Source organism: Schistocerca piceifrons, chromosome 3 (assembly GCF_021461385.2).
Source record: "Schistocerca piceifrons isolate TAMUIC-IGC-003096 chromosome 3, iqSchPice1.1, whole genome shotgun sequence".
Taxonomy (NCBI): Eukaryota; Metazoa; Arthropoda; class Insecta; order Orthoptera; family Acrididae; genus Schistocerca; species Schistocerca piceifrons.
The window spans coordinates 576,293,932-576,306,821 of NC_060140.1; the positions used below are offsets into that span (position 1 = coordinate 576,293,932).

The following is a 12,890-nucleotide window of genomic DNA, read 5'->3' on the forward strand; positions in this document are numbered from 1 at the left end:
ATAAAAAATGTTATATGTAGTTGGATTTACTTATAGAATAGCTAAACATATTTGCAAGTAAATATAATATTCATACTCTTATTGCTTTATTAAAAATAATGGAGTTTGTTTTGATATTCAAGTAAAGGCTAACAAAAACGACTACATTTCGAAATAATTTGACGATTTTAAATTTGACTTGTTAGAATCGAATGGTTAGAATAATTTTCTTGTTTTAATTGAATATGAATATCTTCATCGATATAATTTTAATTTGATTATGAAAAAGAATTGGGAAATTTAGATTTATATTCTAAGAAACGTTTGCTAGATTATTGGTATCTTCATAGAAAATTTCTCATGAATTCTTTAAAGTATAGAAATAATTTCAGTGGCAACCATTTCTTAAACTTAATTTAATTTGTTGATAAAATATACTAAACTTGTAATATAATTAATTCCAAATATTCTTTACAATTAGGATCAATCTTTCTGATATATATTTCATTATGTAAATTTTTAATTTGCCTGCAAATAACGTAATATCTATTATTAACATCAGGTAATTTTAAAATAACTTAAGTTGGTCTTCATTTTTCATCACTTATTTGCGGAATGGCATGTACTTGTAAGGTATTTATTTGCATGAATTTGTCTAGTTCTTCTATTATTTACTTTTCTAAATTAATGATTTGTTCATGTTTTTGTATGTTCTTTTTCTTGTTCCTCTATACAATAAGTTTTATGATTTATTTTATCCTTATAAAATGCTAATACTTTACTTTCTTTGTGTTTCAGAATTGAGGGGTAAAGTTAATCATAAACCCCATCTTGAAAATTTTCTGCAAAGGGCATTTTGGATTTGATAAGTAAAGTTCAGAAACCAGGATCACTAATAAATTTTGTATGAGTACAAATATTTTTAATAGTTTTATGTCACTTCCATTGTTCATATCTTGGATGTTTGTATCATAATATATCAGCAACTTGAATTACATAAAAGTAAATATTGGTTTTCATCCATGATTACTATAATTTATTTGTTATTTAATATAAGTTGGTGATGTTTTAGATTTAAAAGCGACTTCAAAAAATTTAATATATCTTTCTTGTAAAGTCTAGCGAATTTTTTCTGTGTATATGGAATGCAAAATTAAAATGATTTGTCAAGTGTGAAATAATGAAAAACATATTCATAAAGAAATTAAAATAACAAGACATAATTTGCCGAAAATCAAGTTGTAAAATTAATAAAAGAAAGAAACAAAGAGAACTTAATCACAATTGCCATATCAAAACTTTTATTTGTAAAAAAATTGGTAAGAAATTTAAAATTTATTCTAAATATATTCGTATCTATGACCATTAAAATTTTAGATATGACATTTAAAATGTAAAAAAATAAAGATTCTATTCTTACCAATAACCTCAAGGTTATTGTGGAAAATCTGATTTTAAATTTTATTTGAAAACTCATCAAAAAGAAACATATAATGACCATATATTAAAAGCTACTTAATTTTTTTATTTTCGTCTAATTTAGGTGCAACTATCTACTTCTTGTAAGACGTCATTTTTATCATAATTTATTTTAATTCGAGCTAAATTCATAATGACTATATGGTATACATGTTGATCATCATCAGAACTTATTACAATTTCATTACATTCAACTGTGTATGATTCATATTTAAATTATATAACCCATTTATTTTTCTATTTTGTTCTATTTAGTCAGTTAAATATTTCTCATAAGCATCGAAAGTAATTTCATTTATCACAATAGACTTCTAAACTCCTTTATACTTTTTCTCTTCTTTTTCACAATCTCTATAAGCAAACATTTTCTATCTTAAACTAATATGTTGTATCATAACTTTTCCACTCCTTTAATTTTTTATAAAACTTTCCGATTTACTTTCGAAAGTTCATAAATCATAAATACTGTCTTTTGGATCATCAATTGTATCAAATTTTTTTATCATTAATTTTATATCTCTACAAAAATCTTCAGTTCTTAAGTTGTCAATGAAAGAACCATTGTCCTAATAACATAAATTGTTATTTACACAATATTTTGTTTTCTTAAAAATCTAATCAAAATAATAAATTTTTGTTTTCTAAATATCTAAAATAATTATTTCATTATAGATTGGCTTAACGAACATTACTTTTATTTCGTTCACATAAACTGCTACTAAAGTTTCTAAAAATATTGTAGTACATTCATAATTTTGTTTTAGAATATAATCTGTGTTCTTTCCCTATATCTATTATTATTTTAATATTTGGTATGTGTCTATTATTTTCCATTTCTTTCCCATCCCTTAATAATTCATTAACTTGTAAAAATATTTTTCAAAGTGGTTGAAACATTTTTTCTCATTTATGTATTATAATCAATGTATTTCTTCAACCAATCTGATTGTTCACTTGAGAAGATTCTATGATTATTCATTTAATTTATTTCGAACATTATTTAAGATTTCTACAATGTAAAACGTATTTTTGACTATTGTTTAATGTTGTTAATAATCGATTTCCTCATTCTGGTTGATGAATCCACGTAAATCATGTAATTTCTTTGGATATTCTTAATCAACTTCGGAAATAAAACCAAATTTATAATCATCTGAAATTTTTTGTAGAATTAATACTTTAGGGTTTTAAGCAGTACAAATTGTACATTGCCTAACAATTTTACATTATTTGTGTCTAAATATGCAATATAATTCGTTTGTTATTCTTTTCGCTAAAACATTTTCATTTATTTGTTAAATTGTTTCACATATCTCTTAATAGTTTGTGAAATTCCATTTGAAATTTCTTTTTTAAGAAATAAAATCTTATAACAATCATAGAATTAATGTAATTCAACTAACATAGAAACACAAGGTAAACCATGTGCAGTCACATACAAAGATGGATCCAACTTATATGATGTAATGAATGTATCTCTAAAATTCTCGAAAACATCTGCTGAAATTAAAATGTGAATTTTATATATAATTTTGTCTATATTAAATTTTTAATAATGAATTTTCTCCAGACTGTTTCCTGTCTTTTATAATCGTCAACAGAAATATTGTCTTTATTAATTTTTGAATAAAAATATGTTTTTTATGTAATTTAGTTTCTTCTTCAATATCCATATATTAATGAGTTTAAAGTTCATTTTTAATTATTAAATCTAATTGTTCATCTTCAAAATGTCTTGCTGTTTCTGTAAATATTTCTTCTGAAATATTAGAAGATATTTTATCAATACAATAAATATAAACTTGTCTGTAGGTTAAAATCTTTTAGCTACTCCATCATCAACATGTTTACTAAAATAAATATAATTTTTCATTATGTGGAATTATATCAGTTTCTTTACTATCATATGAAAATTCTTTAATAAACAAATGAAAATCATAATTTTTCATCTATGAAACAAACTGAATTAAATATAAGATTTTGGTGATTAAGATGACAATTTTTATGTGCAGCTCCACGATATTTTCCTGTTTGATGGCAACGATGTTTTACTTCCTTTTCACGAGTAGTAATATAATAATATTTGAATTTTTAAAATTCAATTTCATTCGAATAGTTTGTTCACATATTTTACCAATTTCTCTTGAAACTTGTTTTAGCATTTGAAGGAATTTTTTTCGGGTTTTTAACGTGTGCAAGTATATGCATTTTTATAATGGCCTTTAGAATGTTTAACATAATAAAGCAGTGAAATTGATTAATATTTTTGACCTTTTTTGATGTAAGTTTTTTCAGGAGTAGGTTGACAAATTTGAATATCTTTTAATAAGCATTGGAAATATGCATAATTTACAAAATGATTTGCAATAAATTTTTTAGTTTCAATTTTTTGACTTTTTATAGCCATTGTACTTTTCCTTTTTTATTTTCGTTATGAACATTTTCATGACTGCTCAACATTTCTTGTGAATGAAAATATTGTAAACACCTATATCAAAGGATAAATATTTCTGTTGCATTTCCTTGTTTGAGATCCAATTATTCTAGGTAAATCTTTTTTCCAGCAACAATGTGAATTGTTTTAATCTTTAATTAAAAGAAGATTGATATGTATTTCTTATTTATTTTGCATAAGGTAATGAGGATATAGAATAATTCTTTCATCTTCTTCATTGCTTTCATATGCATTAATATAAATTGAAATATTTGATTTGTTTTCAAATATGGGAATATCTGTTCACTGGTCTTTAAAATTTCGTTATCTTATTCAGAAAAATTCATTTAATTCTAATCCAGTATTTTTATAATAATAAACACTTTATAAATAAATATTTGAAGGATATAAAGCTGATTTTATCTAAAGAAGAAAGAATTTTTTATATCTATTTTTTACTTTAGTTATTGATTTTTATCATTAATTACTTTTAGAAAATAAATATAAGAAGAACCAAAAATTGGATTATGTTTATTAACACTTACTTATAAACTATCTATATGAAATAAAGATTAACCAGATTTTTACCTTTGCACTTCATCCATTTCAGTTAATAGTTTATTTACTTATTTCATTGCTAATCTTATAAATTAGTTGTTCTTATTAAAACTTGATTACCTCATCTTGTTTTAAAATTAAAATAAAATTTCATATCAACTTTAATTGCTCTTCTTTGAATTAAAATATTTATTAATTTGGTGATTGTTTCTTCTTTAATTTGATTAACAAATTCTTGTCATTCAGCAGTATTACTATTATTGTTAATTCCAAGAGCCATTTTTTTTTAAAGTAGAAACTGTTCTGTAAATTCGTGCAAGAGATTTGGAAAATCTTCAACAACTAGAAAATTAAAACCTGGTATATTTTTCTGATAATTTTTTTGCTTAATTTCTTGGTATTTATCTACTAGAAGTTTTTGAAAATAAATCTCATTATCGTTATTAATATTGTTCTTATTTACCTTATTATTGATTTCCTTCTCACTTAAGGATGTATTGCTCAAATCATTTTACATATTAACTTTACATTCAGTATGTTTTGATAAGATCAATTAATTGGCTTTATCTTAGTTTAAATATTTATTAATTTTTTATTTTACAGTTTTGAAATAGCTATTCTAAAGTTTTTTTATTCAATTCATTATCCTTATTGCTGTTATTAATATTGTCAATTGGCTTTACAATAAGGTCGATTAATGTTTGTTAATTAAGTTTGGAAGAATTCTTCAAATTTTCTGTTTTAGCAATTGATTGAAATTGTTCTGTTTTTATATTTTAGTTCTCTCTTCTTCATTTCCTTATTCACTCATTTCCTATTAAAATAATCATTAGATTCCAACAGATCTCTACATGCACCTGAGTAACCATTTTCTTCAGAATATTTTCTAAATCATAATTCAATCCATACTACTTTTTACTACAATTTTCAACATTCTTAAATAGTTCAGCTTCATTATCCATTTTGTTTTCAGTCTACTTACATACAATGTAATTTGGATTTTATTTTCATTATAACATTTTCAATTAAAATGTACCTTTGAGATTTTTGGTTTGATGGTTCTTATTTATTAAGAACAAAGTTTATTAGATTTGAAAATTTTTAAATGGGAAAATAAAAATTAGCATTTTCGAATATCTGCAAATCAAATTCTTTGCAACCTCTGAAAGTCTCATAAATATACTACTCACATTGTATTCATGCTGAAGATTCAGCTCTTTGCAAGCTACTTCCTGTAGGAAGTCGATGTTCATATCATTGGTTTTAAGGATTTCCCTAAAAATCCACATCTTTTCATCATTTGTCATCCCACAGATATATAACATGAGTTGAGCATGTACCCTCCTATTGTGCATTGCGAGCGATTTCTCAGTTTCGATGTCCATACATATTCTGCTATTTAGTTGTCTTGTCTGTATTTGTTTCTAGGAATCTCACTTTCCATTTCCACTTTCTCAGGATCTTGGTACTTTCTTTCCATATCGTTCTTCTTTTTCCGACTTGCCTCATTTAGATTTGGTTTAGTTTTCATTCTTGGTGCCTTCTGAACATCTACAGATTTCATAGTTTTTTGGTTGCAAATACTTCCCTTTACTGCTTTAACTGTGTTCTTTGATGATTGTGTTGTGACACTGTAAGCTGTTTCAGGGCCGTTTCCTACTTTACTTTCCCATTTACATGCTCCAATCACAGATGCTCTGCACTCAGCTTTTCCTGTGGTGTTGCCTGGCATGTTGTTCCCTGCAATGGTTGGTGTTTGATTTCCTCCTGTGAACAGCTCAAGGGGCTCACCTCATATGATTGTTGCATCTGAAAAATATCTGTGTCTGCTTGACTTTCCTCCTCAGTCTGGGGTCCACACTATATTGCTGGAAAGACTTTCATTTTTCATTTCCGTTTTGTTTTTTTGCCTTGAACTGAAATCTCATGGAATCCATAGCTGTTTTCCTCCACAAAAGTTGCAGACTTGTCTCTATCAGTTTCACTCTTTTGATCTTTCTCACTGTTCTTTGTATTTCATTTGCTGCTAGCCTCTTGTTCAAGAGTGGGAATACCTCTTCAACTAAACTAGAAGAATGGCCAGTGGATTCCATGTGAGTATTCTCGGTGTTGTTGTTGCAGTACTTGAAGGAAGCAATTCTTGTGCCTGCAATATTGCCCACTGTTGCAGATTATTTTGCAGAATAAACACGCCACGTTACATGTGGAAGTCTGCCCAACATACATTACGTGTGTCTTGCAACTGGCTACAAGAATGTGGAATGGGATGTCGGAAGTAGCAAACATTTGTACAGATCTAATCCCATTGCGGCACTGGATTCTGTATCTAGTAGACTACTTTTCGAATTCGATGCTTTTTGCCAGTCCTTAATTACAAAATGTCTTTATTAAGTCCTTCTTGTCTAGCTATCGGGGAAGATTTAGCACCCTGACAATTTTCAGATCACTGTTAGCGTTACATACACCAACAGTACTGAAAGAATCGTCATGATGATGGGATTCAAATTTGCCCTGGGTTTTCAGTAATACTCTAAAATAACACAACCACACAACTTAACAAAAACACAATATTTCTCATTACCCATTTGAATGAACTCTGTATTATCACCAGAAAAACCGAAAGTTGCATGTAGCAAGTCATAAACTTCCAAAGCTGTGGGTTGGACATGTCTTGTATTTTTGTCAAAGACGAACCTCAAAGTATCGTTCCTAATCGAATCCGTGGACATTATTCACGGGCACAAAGCAGAACCTCTGAATCATGAATAGTACACAAAGACAATGAACAAGTTTGGTGGCTGTGCAATGAACACAGTATTCACGCACTGCAACAATTTTATATGTAACCAGTCAGCTATAAAATGGAGCAATTCACTGCACATCCTGTTCACTCAGCCATGAAAACACATGTGAAATGATCGTCATTGTAGTAATTGTACCCATACTGAGTTCTTATACTCCAACCATTTCTACATCTTCTAATAACGATTTTTAAAGCAAACAATACAATGAGGTAAACTGCAATGAATCCCGACATATACTGTTTTCTAACTCCACACATCAAAAAAAGTTTTATGTCACCCCGGTTCCCAGAACTCCTGAAGATAGTCATTGACAATGGATATTGTATCACACACACACAGTCCCTTTGACTGTTCAGAGATGTCACTAAACCCACCCAAAGAAGTAAACATCCATGAATGAGCTGCACCTGTTAGACGGTGGGGATCTGACAGCCGGCCATTTACAGTCATTCCACCAGGAAGGAGCTACACAGCTCGTGTTGTCTGTAGTTCAACCATGCTTAGATGGTCAATACCGCGGTCTGATCGCGTCCGTATTGTTACTTTATGCCAGGAAGAACTCTCAACAAGGGAAGTGTCCAGGCATCTGGGAGTGAACCAAAGTGGTGTAGTTCGGACATGGAGAAGATACAGAGAGACAAGAACTGTGGATGACATGCCTAGTTCAGGCCACCCAAGGCCTACTACTGCAGTGGATGGGCGCTACCTACGGATTATGGCTCGGAGGAACAGAACAGCAATGCCATCATGTTGAATAATGCTTTTCGTGCAGTCACAGGACGTCGAGTTATGACTCACACTGTGCGCAGTAGGCTGCATGACGCGCAACTTTGCTCCCAATGGGTACAATATGCCGAATAGACCACCCAGGATTGGCATCACGATCTCTTCACCAATGGGTGTTGCATAGGTCTTTAACCAGGCAATCATCGAAGACATGTTTGGAGGCAACCAGGTCAGGATGAACGCAAGGTGGAGGTTCCCTAATGCTTTGGGGTGGCATGATGTGGGGAAGACGTATGGCGCTGTTGGTTATGGAATGTGCCGCAATGGCTATACAACACGTGAATGCTGTTCTCCAACCAATAGTGCAACCATATTGGCAGCATATTGGCGAGGCATTCGTCTTCATGGACGCCCATCGTGCACATCTTGTGAATGACTTCCTTCAGGATAACGAAATCACTCGACTAGAGTGGCCAGCATGTTCTCCTGGCATGAACCCTCTCGAATATGCCTGGGATAGATTGAAAAGGGCTGTTTATGGATGACGTGACTCACCAGCCAATATGAGGCTGGCTGGCTGGCTCTGAGCACTATGGGACTTAACATCTATGGTCATCAGTCCCCTAGAACTTAGAACTACTTAAACCTAACTAACCAAAGGATATCACACAACACCAGGTCATCACGAGACAGAGAAAATCCCTGACCCCGCCGGGAATCGAACGCTACCAAACGACCACGAGCTGCGGATCCACTCTGAGGGATCTACATCGAATCGACATTGAGGAGTGGGACAGTCTAGACCTACAGTGTCTTGATGAACTTGTGGATAGTATGCCACGACAAATACAGGCATGCATCAATGCAAGAGGACGTGCTATTGGTTATTAAAGGTACCAGTGTGTACAGCAATATGGACCGCCATCTCTGAAGGTCTCGCTGCATGGTGGTACAACATGGAATGTGTGGTTTTCATGAGAAATAAAAAGGGCAGAAATGATTTTTATGTTGATCTCTATCGAATTTACTGCACAGGTTCCAGAACTCTCGGAATCGAGTTGATGAAAAACTTTTTTTGATGTGTGTACTATACTGCTTCTACTTTATGACGTAAACACCAAGCTGAAGCTCCACAGACCATTACAGTTGTGGACACTGACACTTCTGAGCTTGTGCATGTACAGTGCTCTGTTCTTGGACCCTCAATTATTTAGGCTAGGCAGTTTTTTAGTCTCTCATTGTAATTTGATACAGTGAGACAAACACAAATAATCAGATGCAGTTCACATAAGAAGTCAGAACTATTTGCTGGTTTCACGATCCAGATTTAATGAAAGGCAGGTTTTAACACTTGTTCCATGTTCATTACCTTCTTGTGCAATACTTCTTGATGTATAGTGCAATACATATGAATCTCGAATGCATCACAAATTATGCTTCCTTTTTTCAGTAAAACATTTCTTTTTTCCCAGTCAATAGAGGAGTTCCATCCACAGCTATTGAAATTTATTTCTACAGGGGTAGTTCGTGCTTTTGCAGGAGATTAAAAAAGCAACCAAATATGTCTTGCCACACATAATTTTTTTTTGAAATTTGTGGTGAGTTCCTATGGGACCAAGCTGTTGAGGTTATTGGTCCCTAGGCTTACACACTACTAGATCTAACTTAAACTAACATAGCTAAGGACAACACTCACACCCATACCCAAGAAGGACTCCAACCTCTGATGGGGGTAGCCACGTGAACCATGGGGAAGTGCCTCAGATCGTGTGGCTACCCCACACATTCACGAAGAAGTATTTTGCATCAAAATTAGTTCTAATAATTCCCCAAAAAAGTTAAAAGACTGTAATTTGCATGCAGTGCCACTTCAGTTTCTTGTGTTATTGGTTTAAACATTAACTGTTGTTTCTTCAATTGCAGTTGAGATATTTAAATTTTTGTGTCTCATTAATCCTTCATAATTGTTATAAGTTGTTTATTGTTACTCAAAATGACAATGAATGTTTTATGTTTGGTATACTAGAAGCAAGGCAGCATATCAAGCTGGCTATTATATTATTTATTTCACACAAAAAACAGCAGTTCCCACTATTACTTGGTCTCAATACACACATGCTCAAAACAAAACGCTGAAATAAATGAATAACTGTAAAAATGTAAAAGCAATAAAACTTTCTAATAAAAATTAATGTATGTATGTAACACAAACTTATCAGCACAGAATAATAGGAAATAGTTATAATTGTTTTCCAAATGTGAAATATGTCTCTTTTTACTTGCCAAACAAATCAGTTTGCATATACATTATGTGTGTCAATGTGGCTGTGTTGAATGAGATGAGGAGGAAGTAAATATCAGCTAATACAGGGTGTTGGAGTTATAGAAAGGAACGTTTTTTCTGTCTTGCATTGCTACCAACTCCGATGCCATGTACAATCAGCAGCTGTGGCAGAAAAGGCATGTGGAAGTAACAACATTTCATGAAAGTGTATTGTACGGACGTTCATATTCAAATGTGCTACTTATTTGTAGTAATGAATATGATGCTAATGAGCCAAGTTGCTGTTAGTGCCAGAGAAATACATCATGTTATACATCATGTTATGGTTACTAGGGTATTGACTTGTATCAGTGTATATCAGGGGGATCTGAGGAACAAAGTGACGCATTTACAATGACAGACTCTACTCACAGAGACATCCTCTTTGATTGTGTAATTTGGTAGTAGCCTATCAAAATACTCACTTGAAGTTGGGTTTTGTGCGCCTACTCATAAAAGACACGATATTTCTGTTCTGTTGTAGTGACAGGGTTGTGTGGGACAGGTCAGGGTTGTGTGGGCAACAAAAATAACCTTTAACAGGCGCAAGTGGTGTATGTGCCGTGAGTTTGATACCCTTGACCTGCTACATTAACAAATCCAAAAAAATCAGGTTCTAAACTTTCAGAATTTATTTCTATCTCCAAACACCAAATTCATACATTTATTACCATAATGTCTTGGTTTCCTTAATTTTTTTACCGAACTACTCAATACATTTTTCTCTTGAATTACAAAACTCTTAATATTTCTGTTTTCTCTTCCAATTTGATATATAGCTCTTTTTAGATTGTATCTATCTTTGCTCATTTCCCTTGTACAATTACTGCAAACTCCACTTCCTCTTAGAATTATTTGTAACTAAAGTTTCAGCACTTCTCACATATTTGCAGATTATTCATATTGTTTATTTATAAACTAAAATTTTATTAAACATAATTCCTTCCTCATTATTCCACATAGTTTAAAAAGACATGTATAAAATGACAATCAAACCTACTCTAGCTTTGAAGTGACACTGATTATACAAAAAAAATTACTTACGTTTCTTTCTGTCTAGAAAAAGTCAAAATATATGTAAAGTCAAAAAGTTCAAAAACTAATTTTTACAGAATAAGACAAATTATTTAATTGAAGTTATGAAATATTAATTATCATTCCTAGTGCAGAGAGTGAAGACATTTTAAAATTGGGTCATTTTGTAATGTACACTGGGCAACAGAAAAACAGTCTGATTTGTAATTTGATCTTTCCAGAAATTTACAAATGTCATACGCCACGTAAAGGAATTGACCTTAAAGTCTTGTTTATTGGATGAATGAATAGACACTTGGAATAATTTTAAACAACAGAGGCAACACTGTAGGTGTTTGAAGTGCAGTCAACATTTATCTTTATACACATATGGACCAGCTTGCGCTTTTCAAAGTTTGAAATATGACAGGTCCTTCACGCTCACCTTTCTCAGATCATGTGAACATATCAATTAGGACAATTATATTTAGTTAGGAAGGCACTGTGACCAATTTGGTGCTTATGAAAGAGGTTTGACAGTGGTCAGGTACTGAGTTCACTGGCATCTAATTGCTTGGATTAATTTGAGATGCCGAAAATGGTTTTGTGTATGACAGAATGTTTTGTTTGACAGTTGCGACTGCAGCTGGGCGACGGGAAGCTCGCCAACCAGTTATAGTGGAAAGAGCACTTTATTGGTGTCAGTTCAGAGGACAAGAAATGGGCCAGGTGCAGGTATATGTAAAACTGGCGAATACTGCTAGAAAAACAGGCGGTCGCCCAGCGATGTGCAGAGAAGTGCTATTAGCGGTCCACAGTACCTTGTCCCAGTCCCAGAGGCAGCTTGCGGCGGAAATAACTTCTTCAGACGATTCATGATAGACCAGTGATCTGATAATTTGTCGCTGTTGAGGTGAGTGCATTCTTCTGATTCTCTGGTATCCAGCTGACGTTTTCCCATTGGCCTACCTGAGAGATCCATACCTGTAAGGATCATGAAAGCATTTCACCTTGAGAGCTGAAATGGGTCGATGCGACAAAACGTCCAACACACTGTAGCCAGGATAGCCACTGCGTTTTTGAGATGTCACCTAGGTACTCAGGCCAAGTGGTTTCCCAAGTGGGTGACAAAAAGAGTCTTGATTGGTAATCTGATGTTGATGTCAGAAGACATATCTGAGGGTGTCTGTCACAGAAAGCGATAGGATTGAAGAGGAATTTGGCTTCTTTCTGTAGGGAGAGAGAAGAAATATGCAACTGGAGGAAAGAAGGTCTGCTGCATTTCGATTGACAGTTTTGGTTTTTAGAGAGTACTCCACATGAAGTGTTTTTGGAAATTATAGGGAAGTGACATAAAAATGGATTCGTTCTTTGGTCAGGAGGCAAGTTGACTGTATACTTGGGTGAGAGCCTGGATTCTCATTAGAACTTGGCTTCAGGTTTCATCTACAGATGCAGTCACATATATTGGGATGAGAGAAGGAGACTTTGGTCCAATGTCCATGTCGAGGTGGAGATGTGCTAGTAGCTTCAAAAATGGTTCAAATGGCTCTGAGCACTATGGGACTTAATT

General features: G+C 32.5%; 1 long non-coding RNA gene across 1 annotated transcript in view; it reads left to right on the plus strand.

Moving 5' to 3' along the window:
- LOC124790107 overlaps positions 1 to 890 on the plus strand; it is a 54,971-nt gene extending 54,081 nt beyond the window's left edge. Inside the window, exon 3 of the long non-coding RNA XR_007016224.1 lies at positions 778 to 890. This is a non-coding gene — a long non-coding RNA (uncharacterized LOC124790107). The remainder of the gene's footprint in view (positions 1 to 777) is intronic.
- Positions 891 to 12,890: the final 12,000 nt, after the last annotated feature.